This window comes from Erithacus rubecula, assembly GCF_903797595.1.
Source record: "Erithacus rubecula genome assembly, chromosome: 2".
NCBI lineage: Eukaryota > Metazoa > Chordata > Aves > Passeriformes > Muscicapidae > Erithacus > Erithacus rubecula.
The window spans coordinates 76,216,114-76,232,199 of NC_136685.1; positions in this window are offsets into that span (position 1 = coordinate 76,216,114).

The following is a 16,086-nucleotide window of genomic DNA, read 5'->3' on the forward strand; positions in this document are numbered from 1 at the left end:
CCACTCATCCTCCAGGTTGTAAAAAAAAAAAGGTCCTACTCAGCAAGGAGTCTGTTTCTGAGCAAAATTTGAGGATGCAAATGTAATGCTACATATAGCCACATATATGAAAATGCTAAGTTCCAGAAAGGGGAAAAAAAAGATCAAGCCACATTTCCCATTTAGAGAAGAAACATTAAAGTCTCTTAAAATCCTGCTTCCTATAATCCCAATGCATGGTTGAACAGATGCATTCTCTCTCTCCCTTCCCTGGCTTCTGAGACATCAATACTAGCTGTTGTTAGATGCAGGATGCTGGGCTAGGTATGGCAGTTCTTGTGCTCCCAAGGGATTTCTCTGCTGGGGTTGCCACTGCTCGTCTGCATTCAAAGATGGATTTAAACTGAACAGATAAAGAAAGAAAACTTGTATAAAGCATACAGTAACTCATTCTGTTAAGGATTTGGCATGGCATTCAAGGGAAACCAATTATGATTTATGTCAATACAGCACAGATAATTTCCCATTGATTGACTGCCAGATCCTTCATAAAATAATGAGTTAGGCCTGATGCCAGTGATTCTTGAGCACCATCAGGCCAGTGTTTCTATTTCATATGCCCTTGACAAGGCTTCTCTCAAAAATGTGTAAGTTAAATGAGTTTATAAGTTCTCTTCAAATATGCAGACTCAAACAAACATAAGCTGCGATTCCCTTACGTGTTAGTGGGGTTTTGAAATGCAAGCTCTTGTCTAGGCATTTGGCTACAGGTCTAGCAAAAGTGAGTTTCCATTCATTACTTAAAAAACAAACAAACAGTAGAAGTTTCTCTGTTTGCTAAGGATTCCTCTTAGGAGATTAGGATATGTCCATATTCCAAGTAGTTCTCAGAGAAAAGTAAGTCATGATCAAGCCTAAAGTTATCTGGAAACAAATGTCTTGAGGCCTAATCAGTGTGGGGAAAATCCTCTGTGCTTATCTGGAAGAGCCATTTACAAATTTTCTATTGGTGTGGGCCTGTCACTGCCAGTCACTATGCAGTGTGCATGTTCATTATTCAAGAGACACAGAACTGAATTTTCCTACCCTGAGGATGAGGAGATGGGAGCTGGCCATGTCTGCACAGCTTGTGCTGTGGGATGGGTAGGTGGCTGAATCTCCCTTTTCAAAAGCGTGAGCGGAGTGAAGGCACCAACTGGTGTTTCTGGAGAGGACATATACCCTCTGTCTCAGGAGAGTTTGCCACCCAAAACAGAGCTTCTCCCTGGAAAGTATCTGCCGCTATTCTTGTTTTGCGCTCCCTTGCAATAAGCAGTCAGGTCAAAGCCATCTGGTGAGAGCAGTGCAGTTTTTTTGGGCTGATTTTGGCTATGGTGGAGTTAAATTTCTTCCTAGTAGCTGGTAAAGGGCTGTGTTGTGGATTTCTGCTGAAGACAGTGTTGATAACACAGGGATGTTTTGGTTATTCCTGTGCACTGTTTACACAGAGCCAAGGCCTTTTCTGCTTCTCCCCCATCCCTGGTGAATGAGCAGGCAATGCACAGGAAGCTGGGAGGGGACACAGCCAGGACAGCTGACCCCAAGTAACCCGAGGGATATCCCACACCATATGATGTCATGCTCAGTATAGAAGGCAGTGGGAAGAAGGAGGGAGGCAGGGATATTCAGAGTGATGTCATTTTTCTTCCTGAGAAACCATTTCCCACGATAAAACCTGGGTTCCCTGGAGATATCTGAACACCTGCCTGCCCATGGGAAGTAGTGAATGAATACTTTGTTTTGTTTGCTTGAGTATGCAATTTTTGCTTTACCTATTAAACTATCTTTACCTCAGCCCATGAGCTTTATTTCTATTCTCCAATTCTATCCCCAGTCTAAAGCAAAATGAGTGACAGGCTGTGTGGTGCTTTGTTGCCAGCTGGGCCCAAATCCATACATTTTCCTATTGCTGAGAGTCTTCTATCTTAGGATACTCCCCATCTTGCCCATCCTCAGCTACATCCAAAATTGTTTCCCTGAATGCTGCATATCTAACTATTTTGAGAACCCTGCAAACTTGAAGTTATTGCTTTCCAGGCAAAAAAAAAAAAAAAAAAAAAAAAAAAAAAAAAAAAAAAAATCTAGAAAACCTCTTAAAAACAGCCTTCATCTCTCTTTCTGAGAGAAGAGCAAACCAGTTTGGTGAGGTTTACCTGGAGGCTCACAGCCTCTAGGGAATTTGAGTAGGAGCACAAAAGAAATAAAAGCTAGGTATGGCAAGGAAAAAATTAATTTTAAAAGACAAAGCAAAAAGAATAGCAGCTGGAGGAGACACAGTTTCTAGAAATGAAATAAGTCTTACCAAGCTTGGCATTTTTTAGAGGTTGGGTAAAGTGAAACAGCTAAAGTTGGACTTAATAAACATATGGAAGATAAATTAAGAAATATATGGGAGGTAATGGGAATGTGCAGTGTTTTAAATGTCTATGTAAAGTTTTAAGTCTTGTTCTAATGGCTGTGTGCTTTTTGGTTAATAAATACTGTACTCTTTCAATGGAAGAAGTTTCTTGTGTGCACTTAAATCAAAAGTAGTCTCCCAAATGGAAACCTATTGACAATGGCAGTTATATACATAGTTAATTACAGACAGAAAAACAGAGGAACTGTAGATTCAGACACTATTTAATAGCAGGCAAGTTAAAGATACTTTTTGTCTGTGAGAGGAAGACTGAAAACCTCCACTTTTAGTGGCACAAGCCTAAAAGCACTGCTCACCTTGTGGCTGTGGGAGAGGTGAATGAGAACATCCATTAATACAGACTGTTCCAGCTCTCCTTTCTTTACACACTCAGAGGCCAGGGCCAAACAGGCTCCACAGGTGTCCCAGCTCCCAACCAGAGTTTCACATGATCTTATCCCAGCTGCCCTTCCTGCTGACCCTGGCAGGAAGGGTGAGAACTGGCTGTGATAACTTCTGCAAGAACAAGGCTTAGTCCTAAGGAAGCTTTAATGTTTGCCAGAATTTTAGCCATTAATAGCTTGAATCCTTGTGAAACTGCCTGCTCTCTATTTCAGCTGGTATGACATGAGCCTGTAAATTCATACACAATTCACAGGGGTAGCAATTTCTCCTCTACTGCATAAAGTAGTGAGGAGGGGTAAGACAGACAAGGAAATGTGGTGTAAGTCACCATCTTTTGTGTACAAAGGTTTCTGATGGATCACCCTTACTCACCCTGACAGCATTCTGTAATTGTTCAGTGTTATTCCAGAAAACAAACAAGGTGCTCCCTTTGCATGATAATTTTTCTGGTGAGCATTGAGGCATATAGGTTTTTTACTTCATTGAGGTTTCCACAGAGGGTATGACATTTAATGTTCAGCTTTCACTGCTCATTGCTATGTGGGATATGAACCAAATGTGGCCCTGCAAAATCATCTCTCTTCATAGCACTTCAGCAGATATAAATAACAATCTGTTGCTCCAAGTTGTCCATGCATGAATGGTAAGGAAAAAATGAAAATTCGGTTCCACCAGACTCCTTCCCATATGCAGATAGCAACAATCCTCTGGAATAATAAATTTTCTCTTCTGTCCCCACTCCCAGTCAAGAGTCCTATGGGAACACCCTGAGTAGGATGATAAGCTTTGTGCATGCCTTGCTGACCAGCACATCTGGTTTCTGCTGGAAGAAGAGGCAGGCTGGCTTCCTTCAATGACTGCTCTTTAAACAAGGACTTGCTGCCACCAAATCACCCAGTGAGTGCCTTAGCTGTGGAACTCCCCTTCAGAGGTGCAGCCTGTCCCATTTGGTACAGTCTGCAAGGAGAGAGGAGGTTTCTGAATGCCCTCAGCTTATGCCATAAATGATTCAGTGGTTTAAATCCAATACATTTGGCGTGGTAGCCAATGTGTGCTGTTGAAGATGTTCCGTATCTAGGAGACACCTGGAGGGTTGGGTGCAGATGCAGAACAAAGTGAAGTGTTTTATCTGAACTTAAATGCAATGCACAACATGCAGCAGAACAGTGCTTGGAGCAGAATAAGCTGAAACATCAAATGTCAAAGAGGTCACAGCCTGCCATGAAAAAGGTCTTCTTAAGAGAGATGTTTCTACACAAGGGCAAACTCAAAAGGTGTCCAAGCAGCCCCACATTGGTGTAAGTTCTGTTAGAGGCTACAGGACATCAAGAGAAGCTGAAGCTGACTGAACATGGCTCTAACTCTGGCTGTGATGTATTTGGCTCAAAAATTCATCAGACAAGAGCCAGCTCTTCCTCTCTCTCTTTCTCAGGTACAGGAGAGGATCAGCCTCAGTTACCTCACTGACATAATGTGGGAAACAGCAGTTCTGGAAATTGGCTTTAAAAAGCGGTGGACATATGCTGGTTTTCCACTTTTAAATTTTAAATGGCTCATAGAAAAATATTTCTGGTTTGATTTTCTTAAACACTGTATGTTTAGCAACAGGCTAATTTTCATCAAGTGTAGTGCCTAGGTGCTCTGGGAGTGCTTAGGCAGCCTGGTTTGGAAGCCAAGCAGGTTGTGTGAAGGCCAATTTTCTCCTCTTGCATTAGAGTGACCGTCTAGCTCAGTTTTCCGCTGCCAATTCATACAGCAAGGGCTACAATTCACTAAATAGATGACCAGCCAGCTCATTAAGAAGTAGTTATTCCATAATTTGGTTCAAACTGACAACAAAATCCATGCAAAGGATCCAAGTGATGACACCCCTGTAGAAAAGCATCTGTACAATCATAAACTTTTTGTTCGGATGAATTAAGGGGTATTTGGAAGTCAAGCTTTTAGATTTCTCTATTGTTTTCAAAAATTAAGGTAGGTAATATTAAAATAGCTTTACACTATATTAATTCATAGGTCTTACAGCATTAAAAATATACCACATTCTTTTGTCTGAATGGGAATCAGTCCATAAGTATATAATCTTACTTTTTCCCTTGCAATAAGGTATAATTTTAAAAATTGAGCTTGATTTTTGTATCATATGTACTAGACCATTGAATAAATACTTGTCAAAGATATCAGGTTTTAGGTCAGTTGTAAATGAAACAATTAATATTAACTATGTGTGCCACTAAACTTTGTTCTGTTTTCTACCATCACCAAGATGTTTGATAATCTTACCCATTCTCTTTTGCTTGTAATTTTTCTCAGTGTTTGAGAGCCAAGATGCTTTTGCACTCATAAAACAGAAGCAAATATAATGTTTCATATTTTTGCACCATCTTTTTCCTTATAGGACACATAGTACATCTGAGTTTTTTCTAATTGTTATTTCCTCACCTCACCCTCACTGACAACTGTTTCAGGGTTCATTTACTTGTACTAAAATATTTGTACACAGTTTTTTGGTTTTTTTCTTTTTTTCTTTATAACTTAGGGCTAAAGAGAGTGATTATTCTAGATACCTTATTTGCTGAAGTGTAGAGGTTATGATGGTTTCAGTTCCAACTGCAGTATTTTGCACCTAAGCTGTTGCTAGTTGTGGATTTAACACTGGAAGTGCCTGGTCTGGTGATGAAGGGGAGTGCCACCATTCTTGATTTTTGGAGCTGCTTGAGTACACACAGAGAGGACAGTCCTTGATGAAGGGGATGAGAGCTGTAAATAAGAACAAATATTAGAGAAGAAGGCTGAACAGTCCCTCTTGTCATTGCAAGATCATTGCTTATTGTAGGTCTGCTTATATTTGTCAGAGTCTATTTTTAAAGTTCCAGACAATGCAGCTTCCACCTCATCCCTTGGGAAGTTATTCACCAACTAATACATCTTGCCATCTGGAAGTTTTTTCCTGATATTCTCTGTTAATTTTTCCTTTGTTAATACCTTTTATATCATAAAAACTTATTAAATTGCATACAAAATTACAGCTTCTCTGTGGGTTATTTGAATCATCAGGATAAACGGAGCAATTATACATCCTGTATCAAATTCTATATGATGAAATTGACTCCCCACCAAATTTTTAGAATAAAATATGCCGAATTGGAAGGGACCCATCAGGATTATAGTATAGAATCATAGCATTGCACATCATGACAACTCCTGAGTTGGACCCACAAGGATTATTGAGTCCAATTCCTGGCCCTGCACAGGTTGTCCCAAAAATCCCATCATGTGCCTGACAGTGTTGTCCAAATGCTTTTTTGTCCTGCTACAACATCTCTGGGAAACCTGTTCCAGTGTCCAGCCACCCTCTGGGTAAAGAACTTTATCGTGGTATCCAAACTAAACCTACCATGGCTCAGCTTCGTGCTGATTTCTTGAGCCCTGTTGCTGGCTGTGAGAGTGAAGAGATCAGTGTCTGTCCTTCTGCTTTCCCTTGTGGCAATGTTGAAGAGCACAATGAGATCTCCCCTCAGCCTCATCTCCTTCAGGCTGAGCAAACCAAACGACCTCAGCTGCTCCTCATGAGGTAGCTCAGTATTATATTCATCACAACTAATCTGAAATACAGCTTTGGAACAAATGAAAGAAAAAAGACCCCAATACCCTGCTGGTAACTTATACAGAACTCAGTGTCCAGCCTGCTGTGTCTACTCTTTTTCATGTGTCTCATACTTTACACACTATTTTATGATCTTAGGAGAAACCAATTGTTCAGCTACTGGTTTTAGGTCATTTAAAAGTTAAGGATTGCTGATTGGTGTTATTATCTTATATTCATGGTGTTATTATCTTAAGACCTGGGGAAAAAAATGCCCTTTATCAAAGTACTTCTTACCCTATGCTTTTTCTATCTGAGGACATAGCTAATCATTCTGGATTAAAACCCTGAATAATGTAAACTACTCTCAGCTTCCTGCCTGTTTTTCTGCCTGAGTTTTAATGTTCGCTTCTCCTGGATTTAGAGCAGATGAACAAACCCTGCAGCTCTTCCCTGGGCACACTACTTCATGGCCTGGAGTATTAATATAAACTGAAACTGCATCACTGGACATGATATAACTGGAATTAAAGGTGCAATGTGAGTGCTATTGCAGGGTGAGTCCATGGAGAGTTCTGTTGCTTGCATGAGGCTGAGATCTTTGAAATATGAGACTGGAGGGAATTAGGTGATTGTGACAATTACCTTATTTATTAAATCCTTTCTGCCATTGCTCAGGGAAGATGGGATTCCAGTGTCAAAAAATGGCTTTGCAATAGATAAACTGAAGATTGAAGGGATGTGTATTCTGAACAAATTCAAGCATAGAAAAGTATTGCCAAACAGCAGTCAGCCTATATCTCTGCTTGATAAATGCAAGCCTATGATGCTCATTAACTTATAATATGCTACCAAAAAGAAGGTGGGTAATGAAATTTTGGTTACCATAATTTGATAAATCCTTTAAGGATATTTAATCAACATGTCTTAATTGACAGTCACCAGTGCCCACTTCCAGAAAAGATAAATGGAAATCGACTGATAAAAATAGAAATAATCCACATAAAAGATTAGCCTAATATGTGAATTAAATAGTTTGAGATTCTAAAAAGAAGAGGGAAAGAAGGAAAAGATGGTTACTTTGTCTTTGCTGAGAATCTAAAGAATGGAACAAACAGATTTGCAAAGGACCATTACGATTCACTTTTGAGATACGATGGAAGCTCAGAGTATTTAGGAAATGAGATGATTCTTTATATTTTGGTAAAGTCATTTGGATATAATGAATGCAAAGATGTGCACATTTCCCATTTCTTTTGGGAGCTACAGGTCTCAAGGATATTCTTAGAAAGAATATGGCAGGAGAGCATGCCATTGTATGCATGCTGCCTTCTGACCAGCTTGATGATCACCCCAGTCAGGGAGAGGAATGCAGTGATGAAGCAGGGGCTTTGAGAGTGTAAGACAGAAGGGAGAGAAATGCCTGGATTATTCCTCCATTTGTTTCTTTTAGGTTTAAAAAGCTTTTAATGTTCATTTTATCTGGTAAGTCCTGCAGACAAAACTTCTGATAGGGCAAAACAATTGTTCTTTGAAATGAAAACGGTTTTCCCCACTGATGCAGCAGTACTTTCCTGTAATTCCTCTGCAGAGAATTACAGAGACTTCTCTGCCTTTCACAGGCACAAATCAGGAGCATATCCTTTGTGTCTAGTACCCAAATTAACACCAATGTACTTGGGACTGGAATTTGATGTGCTGTTTTTATTTGGCAGTGGATTGGAGAGACTCATGATTTAGGAGCTGTTGTACAAAATAGCTTGAAGAAAACAAGAATACTTGTTCCAAAAGAGGGATGGTTATTCCCGAGAGAAATTATGATATTTCATGAAGCTAAATCAAAAACTAGAGAAACATGTGTCAAAGATGTCCAGGCCTATGAGTAAAGTTGAAGCATATTCTTGCAAGGCTATTTGGTACATTTATCCACAAAATTGACTGACACTAAAAATAGTCAAAAAACCCAACACATGCAATATGATGTTTATCACAATTCAAAGTACTCAATATTCTTGTGTCAAGTTACCACTAGAAATGTCAACATGTCTTAAAGGCTGAATCAGGAGATTTTGACCACAATTGAGTGGTAAAGATTAGAGATTTATTATTGGAGTCTATTGAAATTTAGCACATTACATCATGGATGTGCACATTATTGCAACAAAGATGTTTTCTTTGACTACTATCTTAAAAAAGCAACTGAGAGAAGTGAATCTGTAACATAAACTGTCTGGTTGGTTATATAAATTGTGTTCCTAGTCTGTTTGATTCTGTTTGATTTGTGCAGCTCTTTGTATCTCTCCAGGTTCATGCTTTGTCCCAGCCACTTAGCTGTGGTTGAAGAGGGGATGAACAGGCTGCCTAACAAGAACTAGAACACTCACAAGGCTGCTCTGACCTGGGTCTGTGTACCCAGGTCCTCAAAATGTGACTGCAAGGGAGTGAAAAGACTCATTGGAACCTTGGTCCTTTTGACTCACAACGCAGGGAGGGCAAAGCAGGAAAAACAGGGTAAGGAGGAAAACTTACCACTGCACATTTTATCCAGTATCTTTTTGTTTCTTTTATTTTTTTTTTCTAAAGGATTCCCTATCATTAAGGAAACTGTTGTCTGTGCCAGAGAGCATCAGATGTACACTCAGTTCTGCTGCACAGCTGTCTAACCCAATCTAACTTAGGATCAGTAGCCAAGTGGTGCAAATGGCATAAAATCCTGGGGAGTGGAGGGTGCAAAATGCTGCCTTCCTGTGCCTGTGGATATATTCAATGTGCAGAGAGGAACACTGAACATGGCAACTGAACATGTATGAGCCACATGTAGGGACAATGGTTTGTCATTGCCAGAGATGTTTGGGTTTTGTTAACTGGAGCAAGTCAGAACATTATTCTGGCAATCAGAATAGGACAAATTATGTAAAAAAACAATGTTCCCTTAAAGCTGATCATTCCATAAGTACACCCAGCTTAGTCCTTGGTATTGTCCATGGCAGGGGCTGCATGACCACTTGGTCCATTCTTCATATTGCCTATGGCTCTGTGTCTCAAGCTGTTCCCCCTGGTGACCCAGCCCTTCCCCAGCCTTTCACTCTGATGTTCTGGGAGCTGAACTCCCCAGAGGAGGTTCTCAATCTTGAAGAATGCTGTTGAGCATAGCTAGATACCTAGTGGGCCTCTCTAGCAAGGCTCATACCCTTCACACAATGCCATTGTTACTCTCTACTAATAGCTGGTGAGTACAACCCTTGACAGGCTTTGTTTGTGCTCATACTTGGATAAGTCTGTTTTTTCAGTGCCAAAAAAATACTCCACAAAGGGAAAAACATGAGCTAGTTAGGAAAAAAAACCCAAAAAACTGTCTAATGAAGAAGGATGATCCTGTTGTGCACTGTTTTCTGACATATTTCCAAAATTTAGAGACCGTAGGAGTACCCAAAAAGGGAAAATAAACTTATTCCCCAGCAAATGTCTTTCTTCAGAAGGGGTTCAGAGTTGATTACAAGCACATGGATACACACACAACTATTCCACCTGTGGAAGAAGACAGTTTCTGACGAGGCTGTTGCTCACAAGGCAATAGTGAGAGTTAGGAGTCCAGTTGTGACACAGCTGGTGGCTGCTAGGAGGAAGCTGACCCTGGGGCACTGGGCTGTCCTAGAGGTAACCACTATCCAGGTCCAGCTGTGGGCTTTGCAACAAACAGGAGTGAGTGTGCAGACCTGCTTCCAGTTCAGACCCACTAGAAAAGCACTACTCTGGAAGATATTCATGGCTTCAGCTGAATATGGTCTTAAATAAGGACCTGTTGTTGAAGGTGTGTTTGGGGAGCCCGGCCTTTTCTTCACCAGGAACTGGGCTATCAAGTTTGGCACCATTAGATTTTTCCCAGTTGTATTGGATGAGCCATTACAGCCCAACGCATACAGCTTTTTCTTGCAAACTTGCTTATGGATCTGTTAAAACTCCTCAGAAAACACCATCCATCTTTATACGTACCATCTCAAACTAGGATCCAAAAGATGCGCCAAGAGAGCACTAACCGCAGATCATTGACTGATACTCAGTAACATTTTGCGTGCTGCTGAAGAGGCACATGGCAGATGCTTGCTTCAGCATCACTGACAAAGGATGTGCTGAATGCCAGGGCTTTCCAGATGTGCGGGTGTTTTACGATAGAATAAAAGGGACAGTCAGCTACATACACATGTTTTCCTTCAAAAACCCACTAGGAAACCAGCAAAGAGTGCAAACAACCTGCAAACTGTGCCGTCAGAATATTCTGTATCAGATTGTTTCCTTCTATCAGGTACATTTGCACAGGATTTTAGGCAACACTCCTGCTTTGTTATGGATTTGAAATAAAGGCAAAAAGGGGAGCTCTGCCCAGCAGAAATACTCAAATGCTTTTCAATCACTCCTCTCCTGATTAAAGCATTTTGCTTTAAACAATGGCTCCTGCTCACAGGAAAGACTTCCCAAAGTTTGGGAAGCAAATATCTGAAATAATTTCTACAATGTAGAGTAGGTATTTTCCTGCTCCCCAGTTACACAAACTGTTAATGGGCAATTGGAGGCAGGCTAAGTGCTAAAATCTGGTACCATTACATTGAATGACACTCTATAAAATAACATCTGTCTGTGTGTAACGTGGCCTTAATTCCCAGCACACTGACAATCTGTAATGAAAACAGCATGCTCTAAGCACTGAACATACATATATATTAAAAAAAGAGAAGTACAATTAGGTGCTTTTCTGATAGAACTGAAGTAGGAAAAAGGCAGGCTTATTTATTATCCTCATGTACTATATGATATAATTTTGTTTTGTTAAGTACATTTAAACATCTGTCTTTCTATTCCTCTACATCATGCATATATACACACAGACATAAATGTATGAAAGCATAAATACTAATGTGTGTAGGTACATACATATATTGGTATATTTATATATATATATAAACACAAATATGTTTAGATGGAATTTCATAAAAAAATTAAATACTAATCATATATTAAAGTCAGTGCAAAGATTCCAACTGGATTTACAGCTGGAATCAATATGAGGCTGTAACAAGCTCTAAATCTGCATACCTTTCTTTTGTAATGCTGACCCAGATCACAATATTACCTTTGTCTTTGCTTTGATACACCCTCCTCCTAAGAGCTAAAGGCTCTTAATGTTAGATGGGCCACATGTAAGGTAAAAATAATTTTGTGTGAATGTTCCATTACAGTGTATTTTGTATTTACAGATGATGTCACACACTATTTGCAGCTAAACTGATCTCAGTCAGGGAAATCCAGCCTCTGGTGTGTGAAACACCAGCTTCCACAGCTGACTGAGTACATTCAGAGATGGGGATTTTAGGACACGAGAGCTGAAACCACAGAACTGATGAACCAGTGATGAAATTTTATCTTGACCATCAGACCATTTTCAGTGCTGAAGCTTTGCTTCATGTTTTTCTTTTTTATCACATTTCATTTGATATAAGGTTACTTATGTAGTAAGTTAGTACATGTTAGTACATGTCCATTACAATAGCTATCATTTTTGATTTCTATGCTAAAGGACAAGAGTAATGTCTCAATATAATCTCATATGAGGGATCTTTATTTTTCTAAGATGTGGCTTGATAATTAGCACCCATTACCTTATCAATTAGTAAAACATTATCCAATATTGATATCAGCTCTGACACATCCAGGTAACATATGAATAGATACACATTTGCAGTTACATTCACATTTACCACAAAATCATGTTTTTTGGCATGAACAAAAAATGGAAGTATTTATAACTGCTCAATGTTAAGAAAATGTTTTAGCAATGTATGAGATTACTTGTTGCTGAGAAAAGCTCATTCTACAGGACCATTATGTTAGTCTTGCAATAACAAACAAATTATAACAGAAAAACAACCCCAAAACTAAATGTAACACCCCTCCATAAAATAAAAAAAAGAATGAAAAAAATATGACACTGTCATGACATTTCTTTGTTTTCTGTAGAAAAACTGTAATTTCTTATCTTAACATAAACTGGTTTAAAGTGGGATTTTCCCCCTAATGTGTTTTGGAAAAGTCTCATTTTTCCTTTTAAGGATGTTGAAATTTCTTATTTGGTGTAATTTTATACAGAATATTTGACACCTTCTGCATATATCTATTCTAGGGAAGAAAAATGTATTTTGCCATGTAGAAAGTTTTTCCTAGTTAAAGAAGTTCTGTGAAAACATGAGCATTAGGTAGCAGCCTTCCAGGCTCGGTGACAAAATTGTGTTTTTTCTATGCCCTCACATATATGAGTCACATGGCAACCATTAATTTGGTGAGTATATGTTGTTTTTCTCCATGAGTTTTCTATATTCTTCAGGACTTGGCTGCATTTCTAAAGCCCATTGCTAGCATAAGGGCAAGGTAGTGCTTAAGCATCTCCTTCTAGCATTTTGGATAAGACAGGGATTTCTGCACATGCCCTTGCAGGGTTGTTTTTTTTTTTTTTTGTGCATTTGTTTTTGGGAACAAGCAGTCTTACTCCTCTCACTTTCAGATTTCCAAATTGTTTTGTAGTGCAGGAACTGGTGAGGGGAATGTTTTGCAGTCATTGGCATGTCTCAGGCATTAAATGGTCCTCCTCAAGGAAAACCTCAGCAGTCCTTATGGAAAGGGATATGCAGGCTGTGTAACTAACCAGAGCAGGGAATGAGAGTGTCTATGCTCCATCATAAGCAGGTCCTATCTAGTTCTTATGATTCTGAGTCCCCAGAGATTGTAAACTCTTTGCTTGTGATGGTTAGTTTGCAAAGGCACATCATGTTGCCATGCAAACTACTATAGGACAGAAAGAGAAAATTCTCCATTAGATCATATATTTCAGATTGCTCTTGTAAAAAAAGTTAGCAACAGTGAGTCCTTCAGTAATCTCTAATACAATTCTGCTTTGTCTTTTCACTTGGAAAACCCTGTTTACTTCATATTTGCAAGTTATAAAAAATGATATTCTATAATCTGTTTGCTCAGATTTCTGATACACATTAGTTATTTTCCCCCATATATTACAAAGAAAAATCATTTGATTGAAAGGACTCTGTATGCTCTGCTTTTCATTTTCTTTAACCTGCTATTTCCAGTCTCATAATGTTTTTCAGGGAAATAAAATTAATTTTATTTTATCAGTTCCCAGATAGTTCATTATGGGGGAAAAAACAGCAAAAAAGCATAAGTTGTCTGTATTTATATCCTGTCACTGCTTAAGTCCTAATGCTTGAGCCTGGAGAAAGGATGGAGATAAATTTGGAAAATCCAAGCCAGACCATTGTGCCTACTCAGCTGCTTTGAACACTTCAAATATTTGGGATTATAGGGAAAAAAAAAAAAAAGAAAAAAAAGAAAAATATCAGTTTCACAAAGACAAGGCAAGCCCCAGCAAATTTAGCAATGTATTGGCAGAGTAGTGCCTTGTTAGATGTGCTGGTGAGTAGGTGTCCAAGAACAATTTGTCTGCAACATACAAACAGGCTGGTGTGGCTGTAGTTGACACCAAGGCTGCCCTGGGGAATGATGTGCCTGTTAGCTGGAGGCAGAATATCATAAATGTGAAGGCATTTCTCACAGTGATGTGGAATGATCAGTGTGAGCCCCCTGGAGACCCCTGGAGCATGGATCTGGAAGGAGGAGGAGGAGGAGGAGTAGGAGGAGGAAGAACTCTGGGGAAGAACATAGGCAGTGACAAATACAGCCTATCTGGATTTATCTCCCGAGTGGCCATGTGTGTTTCTGTGTGACAGGGAGAGCAGGGAAGCCAGGGATCTCTACCTTAATGTGTTATGGAAGATGCACTGAAGTTTTAAGACACATGGGGGAATCAGAAAGAAAAGGAAAGTGTTATTTAATTACTCAGAGGCTCAGTGGAAGGACTTAATTACCCTAAGACTCAGGAACAAGTAAATGACTGAGGGCTCAGAGGATGTGCCAGTGCACCATACAAATGATCAGGGAGACAGAAAGGATTTCACTGAGTTTTCAGAAATCAGGGCCCTCTCCTGCTTGCCTGGGGTGCTGGGCAGAACCAACACCTCTCACATCCCAAAGTCTGAAGCACAACATCAGCAGGTCCTGGTGTGGCCACTGGCTGACAATCCAGGCTAACACCCACATGTCAACAGCAGCTTGCTTTGGAGCTTCAGTGGTGAAGCTCAACTCCCTGAAAGACTGTGTAGAGCAATATGTTATGACTTCATTTGTTAGATGTTGTGTGCAGTCTTTGGGGAAAAGGTGTTAGTGCCTTTCTTCACTAATTTATGTTGCATGGAAAAAAACATTTACTTAAAGCATGTTTGTGTTCTACCTGTTACTCTAGAAATGCCAGAAATGTCAAGTCTGATCTTCCATGTTTTCAGAGCAGGGGATGACTTAGTTGTGATAAGTGCAGCACTTATGGTTTTTTAAACTGTGTTGAAAGAACAATGTATATCTAAACTTATAGTTTCCCAAATATTTAAAAAAACCAACCAACCGACAAAAAAAAAAAAAAAAAAAAAAAAAAAAAACCCCTACCTCAAAAATCTAAACAAAGGATTTTGGAATATGCATTTCCTATCTCAATAAAATGTCACTTCTTCAGTTTGGTTGTCATGTGACCATCATTACTGTTATTCAAGTAGAAATTGAGACTTTCAGGATACATTGAGAGTGAATTTTTAAGAGGGAAAACCAGTGAAAAAGAGGTTTTTGCATCTGTAAAGGCGTTAAACATCATTTTTTGGTGACTATAAAGCACCACAAGGTCACATTTTCCCGTCTTTTTCATTAGTTAATTTCAAAATGAAATTCCAGAACTTCTGCCTGCCTTATAGAGTTATCCAGATTTGACAGTCATATGTTTTCATAAGATTTCTTTTCACATTATTTTCATAATATCTTAATTTAAATTGAGTTTTGAATTCTTTTTAAAGCAGTCATTTTGTAGCCTGCAAGACTGAATTTACTATCTTGGTCATAATACTTCAACCTAATTTTGTGTAGTAGACAATTTGTCTTCATGGTGTCAAATCTATCTTCTTCTGATTGACTGTTTTTAAAACCATTACTTTGGTTCTTGCTAACGAGTTTCTTGGTCATTCTCAGATTTTGCTTTTTAAAAAATCAATTCCTAGCTGCAAAATGAGAAACATGACTCTCATATCTTCCCAGCCATAGCTCCTCCTTGGAAATTAATTAGATGGAATAATGTCCATCATTAATTGGCTTACTGCAAATTGTCCCTTTAACTCTATTTAGTGGACTATCAACAGTTCCTGTTTTGCTCATTAAGCAATGGGGTGTCCTTAACTGACATGAAACCTTGTCCCTGGATGCTGTAATAACACAGTCTTCCTGCTTGGAAAGAGCACTTCCCTTCTCTTTGTCTAGAATGCAGCATGAATGGGTGTGTGTCTGCAATGCAACAGAGGGCAAGGCAGCTCTGGGTTTTGACACACACAGGAAAAGCAGGAGATACAGGAAAACAGGGCTCATCCAGCTGCATTTAGCAAGGACACCCTGGTGCTGCTGGCACAGGACCCAGGTTGCTAGGAAAGGGAACACTCCAGGTATTGTATGATCTTAAAAAGCAGTTTTCTTGTTTGAAAGACTATAACATCTTTTCAGGGACACCAGCTAAGCTGAGCACCCATGG